Genomic DNA, 9,296 nt, shown 5'->3' with positions numbered 1-9,296 from the left:
CGAAAATAGCGGGGAGGTGTCAGAAGCAACTGCAGGGAGACCCATGCTTCGCCGGAAGCTGCCACGTCGTGAGTCCAGGAGACGCGTTTCCGTTAAGGAACTTCTTTGCTGGAAGCGCTTCCGCAGGCAGCCACTGTCAGACTCTACTAGTGACTAGAGCAGACATGTCTGAGGAGCTCTGTCACACACAGAGGTTTGTGGGGCCGCACAAACTCTGAAGGGGCACTATTTTAAGCACAAGCAGCTAATCATCCCCTGACAGCAGTCTGACAGTCTCTGGACGCTGCCTGTGCAGGAGAAAGCATCATGAGCGACCCAGCCGGAGACGGAGCCGGAGGAGCAGGGGGTGGAGCTGGTCCAAGCTTGGAAGAAAGATACCGAGCGTTGGAGGTCCAACTTGCGCTGCAGACGGCGAGGCTCGAGGAGAGAAGGGCTCAGGATGCTGACAAAAAGGGGAGAACCACTCAGTTCCCCAGAAAGGTACCAGGATTGGTGCAGAAGTTTGGGGGGGGACCCCAAGGATTACCATGCCTTTAGGACTGAGATGCAATATGCCCTGAATGTGCAGTTTGAGGAGTTCCCTGATGAGGAATCGCGAGTTGCTTTCGTAATTGGGCATCTTGAGAAGGGGGCGCGGGACTGGGTTCGACCCCTGATGGCAACGCACAACGATATCCTAAAGGACACTATGAAATTCTTTCGTGCAATGGATATCATGTTTTCCAGCGATATTGAGGAAGGGGTGGTGCGCAGACAGCTAATGGCTTGCAAGCAGGGAAGCAGATCTGTCCGTGAGTACTGGACTGAATTTACCATGCTGATTCACAGATTGGGGTGGGATTTATCGGCAGCACCAATTCAGATGCTATTTGAAGAAGGTCTTTCTTCAGCTGTGAAGGACGAGCTGGCCAGGAGCCCCAGGGCGGTGTCTATGGATCAGCTGACCAAATCTGCGCTGACCATTGGAGCGCGCCAGGAGGCAAGAGCCTTGGAGAGGCGGGAAGGGAGAGGGGAACGTTGGAAGGAGTTACGCATTCCAGACATTCCTGAGCCAGCTTTCCCGCCGGCAGAGCCGATGGAAATCGGAACAGCCCGCGCGCGCGCAGTTTCAAAGCCCAGTGAGGGGGCGAAGAAGGAGGGAAAGGGAGCCCGGAAATGCTATCTCTGCCAACAGCCAGGCCACTTTGCCAGAGTCTGCCCCCAGAGGAAGGAATGGCAAGGGATGGTGGGAGCAGTTGAGGGGGAAGAGCAGGGAGAAACGGAGCAGGTAAAAGCCAACGCCTGGTTGCCAAAGTCAGGGCACTGCAGCCAGGCCAAAGAGCAGTGAAAGTGCCCGTGCCAGAAGCTCCTCGACCTGCTCTAGTGATTGAAGTGTCGCTAGAGCTGCAAAATGGACACCCCCTAAAAATAAAGGCGCTGTTGGACTCAGGCAGCTCCTGCAATTTTATGAGCAAGGAGTTTGCTGCTGAACATCAGATACAGACTATCCCTTTAAGCAACCCCCTGCAGGTGACCACGATCGATGGCAGGGAACTGTTGGGAGGAGGAGTCAGCTTGCAGACCGTCCCAATGATAATGAGGGTGGCAAGGCACACAGAACTGATAGCGTTTAATGTGTCCACCTTGGGAGGCGCTCCCATTATTTTGGGAATGAGCTGGCTAGCCTTACATGATCCGCTGGTGGGCTGGCATCAAAGAGTGGTTTCCTTCGGTTCAGCACATTGCTTAGAACACTGCAGGGGGGAAAAGGGGTCAGCAGGGGCCCAAGCCACCCTAGCAGGGACTGAAGTAATGGAGAAGGGGAAGGTGCCACCACAGTATGCTGATCTCAGCGACGTGTTCAGCGAGAAGGAAGCTGACCAACTACCCCCGCATAGGCCCTTTGATTGCCAGATCAATTTACTCCCTGGAGCACAGCTTCCTGTAGGCAAGTTGTATGCCATGTCAGACAGGGAAATGCAGGAGTTGCGAGCGTTCATTGACAAGAACCTGAAGAGAGGCTTCATCAGAGAGTCCAAGGCAGCGGGGGGTAGCCCAGTGTTTTTTGTGGATAAAAAAAACACGGACAAGCCGAGGCTGGTATGTGACTTTCGGCGCCTAAATGCAGTGACAGAGCCGGCGGCTTTTCCTATGCCCAGGATTGATGATATTTTGACCCGGGTGCGAAAAGGAAAGATTTTTACAAAGCTGGACCTAAGGGGGGCGTACAACCTGATACGTATAAGGAAAGGGGATGAATGGAAGACCACCATGTTCACCCCTTTGGGGGCATTTGAATACCTCGTTATGCCTTTTGGATTACAAACAGGCTCCGCGTGTTTTCAAGCCTTCATGAACCACGTACTGGGGCCTTTGCTCTACAAGAATTGCGTGGCCTTCTTAGATGACGTGTTGGTGTATTCGGAGAATGAGGAGCAACATGTGAGAGACGTCAGAGAAGTGTTGAGCAGGCTGCAAGCCAACAGACTGTGGGTGAAACTGGAGAAGTGTCAGTTTCATACCAAGGAGGTGGAATTCCTGGGGTACCGCTTGTCAGACAAGGGGTTGGCCATGGACCCCGGCAAGGTTCAAGCGGTGCTGGAATGGAAAACACCCAAGACCAAGAAGGATGTGCAGAGGTTCCTAGGGTTTGGAAACTTTTATCGTAAGTTCATCCGAAACTTCGCCCACCTGACGGCGCCCATCACGGACTGTCTCAGCAGTAAAAAGAAGTTTGTTTGGACGGGGGAGGCGGAGCGAGCGTTTGAGGAACTGAAAAGGGCCTTCGCCTCGGATGAACAACTTCTACATGTGGATTTACAAAAAAAGCTGAGGGTCGAAACAGACGCTTCTGACAGAGCCATAGGGGCGGTGCTTCTTCTGCAGCCGGGGAAGGAGGGGTCAGAGTGGCGACCGTGTGCCTTCTTTTCGCGAAAGCTGAACAAATCTGAGAGGAACTACACGGTGTACGACCGGGAACTTCTTGCGATTCATGAGGCCTTCCGGAGATGGAGGCACCTGCTAATTGGTGCACAACAGAAGGTGCAAGTGTGCACGGACCATAAGAATCTAGAGTATTGGAGAACTGCGCGAGTGCTCAACCAACGGCAGTTGAGATGGGCCCAGGAGTTCTCCAAATTTAACTTTGAGATTTGTTACGTACCAGGCCCAGAGAACGTTAGGGCGGACGCTCTCTCACGCAAACCTGAATATTTGGAGGGAGAGGGTGCACCCGAAGAGACCCATGTCATTCCCGAGGACCGCTGGGTGTGTGGGGCGGCATTGGTGGGGCAAAGGGAACTGGTAGAGGGAACGGTGCAGGATGAATACGCCCAGGACAAACTCAGGGGTCTCAGGAGGGAGGGAGACAAACCCGGGGGTTTTGAGGAGAGAGATGGGGCGTTGTACTACAAGGGAGCGTTATACATACCTGAAGGGGAATTGAGGGAAAAGGTACTCAAGCAACTGCACGATAGCCCCACAGCAGGGCATTTTGGGCAACACAAAACCATGTGGCTGGTTACCAGGGAATTCTGGTGGCCCAAGGTCAGGGAAGATGTGCGGGAATATGTGAGAGGGTGTGACCGATGCCAACGAGCCAAGGGGGAGAGGCGGGCACCGGCAGGTTTATTAGAACCACTACCCACGCCGGAAAGGCCATGGGAGGCAGTGGCAATAGATTTCATGACTGATCTGCCCAGGTCCAAAGGGAAAACAGCCATCATGGTTGTGGTAGACCTGTTAACCAAGATGGCCCACTTTATAGCCTGCTCACATGCGGTCACAGCGGAAGAAACCGCTAAATTGTTTGTGGAAAATGTGTTTAGGCTGCATGGCGCCCCCTTGAGGGTGGTTTCTGACCGAGGGAAACAATTTACTTCCAGGTTCTGGAGGAAGCTCATGAGCTTATTGCATGTAGAGGTGAATTTCTCTACTGCCCGTCATCCAGAAACCAACGGGCAGGCGGAAAGAGCTAATGGTGTCCTCCAGCAATATTTGAGGTGTTATGTGAATGACAGAGAGAATGATTGGGTGGAGAAACTGGCGTTGGCAGAATTTGCCTACAACAATGCAGAGAACGTGTCCACGGGGATGAGCCCCTTTTTGGCTAATCACGGGTGTCATCCCCGAGCCTTCCCAGGGGGGGAAGGGGAGAACTGGAGCGTTCCAGCCGCAGAACAGTTCGTTGAAGAAATGGAAGCGATCCATCGCCAGCTCCAACTTAATTTAAACAGGGCGAAGGAGGAATATAAGAGGCAGGCAGACAAAACCAGAAGGGAAGGGGAAAGCATTAGGGTGGGGGACCAGGTGTGGCTGTCCACCCAAGGGTTACCATTTAAAGGAGGTTGTAAGAAGTTAAGACCCAAAAGACTGGGCCCATTTGAAGTCACGCAACAGGTCAACCCAGTGGCTTTCAGACTCCGGTTACCGAACCACATGAAGTTGCACCCAGTGTTCCACAGGTCGTTGCTGTCACCGTATATAGGGGACAGAGAGGGGAGGGTCAATAGGGGACCAGCTATGGAGGAAAAAGAACACAGCTACCATGTAGCGGAAATTCTCGATTCCAGGTGGAAGGGAGAGCAAGTAGAGTATTTGGTAATGTGGGAAGGGGAGCCGGAGTCGGAAAACACCTGGGTCAGGGCAGAGGATGTAGATGACGAGGTTTTGATTGAAACTTTTCATCAGAGATTCCCTCGTAAACCCCAGCCAGTGGCGAGGTTCCGGAGGGAATACTTCGCCACCACCGACGAAGAAGAAGAGTTGGAGGGGTTCTCTGATTCCGAGGTGGAGGAGGATTCAGCGAGTCGGAACGAAGACCGATGGAGGGAAATGTTCGAGACGTCTGAAGATGAAGAGGATTCTTTTCGGGGTTTCAGCTCCTCACCGCCCAGAGGAGAGAGTAGGGGCGGGGGAGAAGGGGGCCCTGGAGGGGAGGTGGATGTCAGGGAACTGACATCAGAGGAAAGGGAGGTGGTAGGGCTCCCAAAGACTGGGAGAGAGTCAGCAGCTAAAGCAGGGACAAGGAGGGGGAGCGAGGGGTCTCTGGAGGAGGATCTCAGTAATGCTGAGAGAGACGCAGCAGCCCAGGCAGGAAACAGCAGGGGAGAGAAAGGGGTGAGAGACACTTCCAGCGAAAATAGCGGGGAGGTGTCAGAAGCAACTGCAGGGAGACCCATGCTTCGCCGGAAGCTGCCACGTCGTGAGTCCAGGAGACGCGTTTCCGTTAAGGAACTTCTTTGCTGGAAGCGCTTCCGCAGGCAGCCACTGTCAGACTCTACTAGTGACTAGAGCAGACATGTCTGAGGAGCTCTGTCACACACAGAGGTTTGTGGGGCCGCACAAACTCTGAAGGGGCACTATTTTAAGCACAAGCAGCTAATCATCCCCTGACATGCGCCCATCTCACTTAAGAGGCCGGGAGCCAGCGCTGTCCGGAGACACTTCCAGGTCACGTGGCCAGTGTGACAAAGCTGCTCTGGTGAGCCGGCACCAGCGCAGCACACGGAAACGCCATTTACCTTCCGTTATAAAGCGATACCTATTTATCTATTTGCACTTAGGGGTGCTTTCGAACTGCTAGGTGGGCAGGCGCTGGGACCGAAAGACGGGAGCTCACCCCACTGCGGGGATTCGAACTGCCGACCATGCGATCGGCAAGTCCTAGGCACTGAGGTTTTACCCACAGCGCCACCCGGGTCCAAATCAGATTAAGGGACATTGAAAAACAAAATATTAAGTCAGCTGTAAATAAAAATTGCTCCCCCCAGTTTTATGGTTTAAATACAACAGATAATATGATTGCTTATATTTCAAAATTAATAATTCCAGTCCAACGCAGGGCTTTTATGTTAGCCCGACTGAACATTTCCACCCTCAGCTTTTGCCAAGGGCAGATATTTAAACATCCCCAGAAATGATAGACATTGCAGATGTTTTTTGGATGTGTTGGACACATTAGAACACATTCTTTTCTAATGCCCATTGTACAACTAGCTACACAAATGTGTGCTGTCCCCTTTTGGGGGTAGTTTAACATCATGACACAACGAAAATATCAGATTCTATCTGTCTGACATTAACCTGGAAGTAACTGCAATGGTGGTTGAGTTTTTATCAATAGTATCTCTCTCAGACTGGTGAATGGCACTATTTAGCGGGAAGAAACGCCAATGAAAATCCTTGTTATTACGTATTTTTAAATGGCTGTTTATTTGTATATACTTTAAATTTTTATATATGGGTGTTTTATGATGGCCTAAATATGGCAACCCTATCTCTGTGTCTCCTCCACACAACTTGCCCACCCTTCAGCCTGTGTGGCATCTGCCCCCCTTATTCTCTTGCCCAAACCCTTGCTAAAAGGCAGGCCAAGCCTCATGCAAAAATGACACTTTTTTTCCTTGTGGTGACATCACTCTCCTTGTAACCCTGGCAACCTCCCCCTCCCAATTCTGCTATTGTCTTTTGCTAACACACAGCTGGGGTGTGTATGGACTCCGCACCACTTCTTATCTGACACTGATGGTTCCTGATGGCTCACCTTGTCTCAGGGGAATGACTCTGCCATCACCTGTTTTGTGCTTTGATGGCACCTCTCTCAGTCAATTTCCTGAGGAAGCTGGCTTCACTAATTTTTTTAGGCTTTGCTAAATCCACTGATCAAACCCCATATTTACTAATTTCAGAAAATATGGGGCTACATGGCTCCCAGGAATTTTAGGGGGTCCTTGCCCCCTGCAAACCCATAACAACATCTACTCCATCTGCTGCAGTTGAGAGCTTCAGGTGGTTGTGCAAAGGTTCCCCATGACTTTTCAGAATGCTGTATTCTTTATTTGAAATGTGTAGCATAGAAACAAGAAAAATGACCACCCCACTCTAGTCTTTCTTCCTCAAAAACTCTCAGCTGAGCTTACTTCTTAAGGCAAATGTGTGCACTTTTAAGAAAGAGTGTGTGTGTGTGTGTGTGTGTGTGTGTGTGTGTGTGTGTGTGGTGAGTATGCAGGTGGCAATGCAATGTAGGATGACTCTTTTGCTCAGCTCCAAAATGAGCATTTTGCTACACACTTGATTAAGTTCCCAGCTTCCTTCAGAAACAATCTCGCAACAGAAGCTTAATATGCTGTGTGGAGTGGCACCAGGCTGAGCAAACCAATATGCTTAGTACAATGACCTTATCACTTCTTGGAAAATGAGTTTGAAGACCTGTTCTGCTGAATGGCCAGAGCCCAGAAAGCACCAGGTATTATGTGTTTGCAAATATAGCTTGAGCAGAAAAGGGAATATGAGGATTTCCACAGAGCAGGTGGCTTGGGATGAAATGATTAGTTAACTCTTGCAATGCCAAAATTTCCAGGCTACCAATGAGATGTGATCTCAGTTCAGGCTTACTACAAAGGCAAATTGCTTTCCCCTAGCATAATAAAAATGCTAATTGCTCATGGCTAGACCACATATAGGGCTGTCTTTGAAGACGGCTCACAAGCTGCAGCTGGTGCAGAATTATGCAGCCAAATTGATAAGTGGGACCAGGAGGTCCAGTCATATAACATTAATTCTGTCCCAGCTGCACTGGCTTCCAATACATTTTTGGGCCCATTCAAAGTACTGTTTTTGACTTATAAAGCCTTACATGGCTTGAGCCCCAATGATACAGACCCTTTCATCATCCTCTGAGTTCTCCTTCTCTTAGTGCCCCTCTGGCAACATATGAAAGTCTACCACAAAAGAGAGAGCCTTTTTAGTAGCGGCCCCCTATTTGTGGGATGCTCTTCTCAGGGACATGCACCTGGTACTGACACTGATATCTTTCCACCGGCCTGGTTGCTAATTTACATTCTCTGTGGTTTTCTAATGGCTGTTTTTAATGGTCATTGTACTCATGTTTCTGTGGGGGGCTTGAAGGTTTTAATTGGTTTAATTTGTGTATGATCACTTTTAGCCTGTGATTTTATGTAATTGCATCTCTCTCTCTCTCTCTCTCTCTCTCTCTCTCTCTCTCTCTCTCCCCTTGTCCCATGGAAATTGCCTTCAGACTGTATGGTATAAGGCGATACATAAATAATGTTGTCATCATTATCATCTTTGTAATGACTCTTCATTTTATGTATATATGACAGTCTGATTATTTATCACATATAATTAATTGAAAATGAAATTTTGTACCGAAAATTTGTCATATAAATTGAGCCTCAGGCCTGCCTCGATGGGCACGAGGGGACTCTAAAGGAACTTGTGTTCTTTGAAAAGAGTGATTCCCTTATCTTAAATTAGCTTTTCCTAGTTGTCACCATTTCCATCTTCCCCCACTACCCAGTGTGGTGAATCAGTGTTCTAACAAAGCCCTCAATAAGATTTAATGCATGGAAGTTCCAATAGTGCCAGCGATTTATTTAGGCATGTAATATATCCTGATGGCCAAGCTGCCTTTTTTAAAAATAAAAAATCCTTGTTGATATAGTTAAAAGATGCATCCGTCTTCACGGAAGTCACCCGAGTAACTTTCATAAGCACTATATTTACTTTGAATAATCCTAAACAAAAAGTTAAGATAACTTCAGAGTTTAGATGACAGATTTCAATTTAGTCTTTCCAGTGGGTGGAATTAGAAAGCCTGAATAAAAGTAAGTATCCTATGCAATATATAAGAAATACTTAATGGATTTGAGATTTATGATGAAAACCTTCAACAGCTCTAGCTAAAAATGTGACAGTCAAAGAAATATATTGCCTCCTATATTTGGCTTTTTCAATAGCTCTTTTTCTCAATCACATAAATGGAGTGGGAGGGGGAGGGGTGATATCTTTGCTTTAGCCAAAGTGTGAACCTCTCTCTTCCCGCCCCACCATGGACAATGGCGTGTTTAATGTACTTTGAAAAAAATTCTGCCCGAGTCCATTCTTATATGAGCTGTAAACTTCATTGTAAAAGATATAATACCTCATACTGTAAAAGAAGTGGAAGTAATGTTGTGAGGCTTGAAGAAGACTTAAGAGAAAGTTTGCATTAATTTACAACTTTTTTCCTCCACTTTAATTAAACAATTACTTTTCAAATTTATATGACATTTTACAATATTGACTCTCAAAGTGACATACATTTTAAAATTAAATTTTTAGAAAACAGAAACTTTTTAGGTTGCCTACAAGCTATCTAATAAAAATCCTGTTTCGTTTATTATTAAGTACACTGATTTCGATAGGAATAATGCATATATGTAAAGATTTTTGTTCAGCAAGCAAGTAGATTGCGTTGTTTCTCTCCTCTTCTCCCACTACCTGGAATTATATTCATAAACATTAAATGGTAATGA

This window comes from Podarcis vaucheri (genome assembly GCF_965113315.1).
Source record: "Podarcis vaucheri genome assembly, chromosome: 11".
NCBI lineage: Eukaryota > Metazoa > Chordata > Lepidosauria > Squamata > Lacertidae > Podarcis > Podarcis vaucheri.
Note: the sequence above shows the minus strand (reverse complement) of the source record.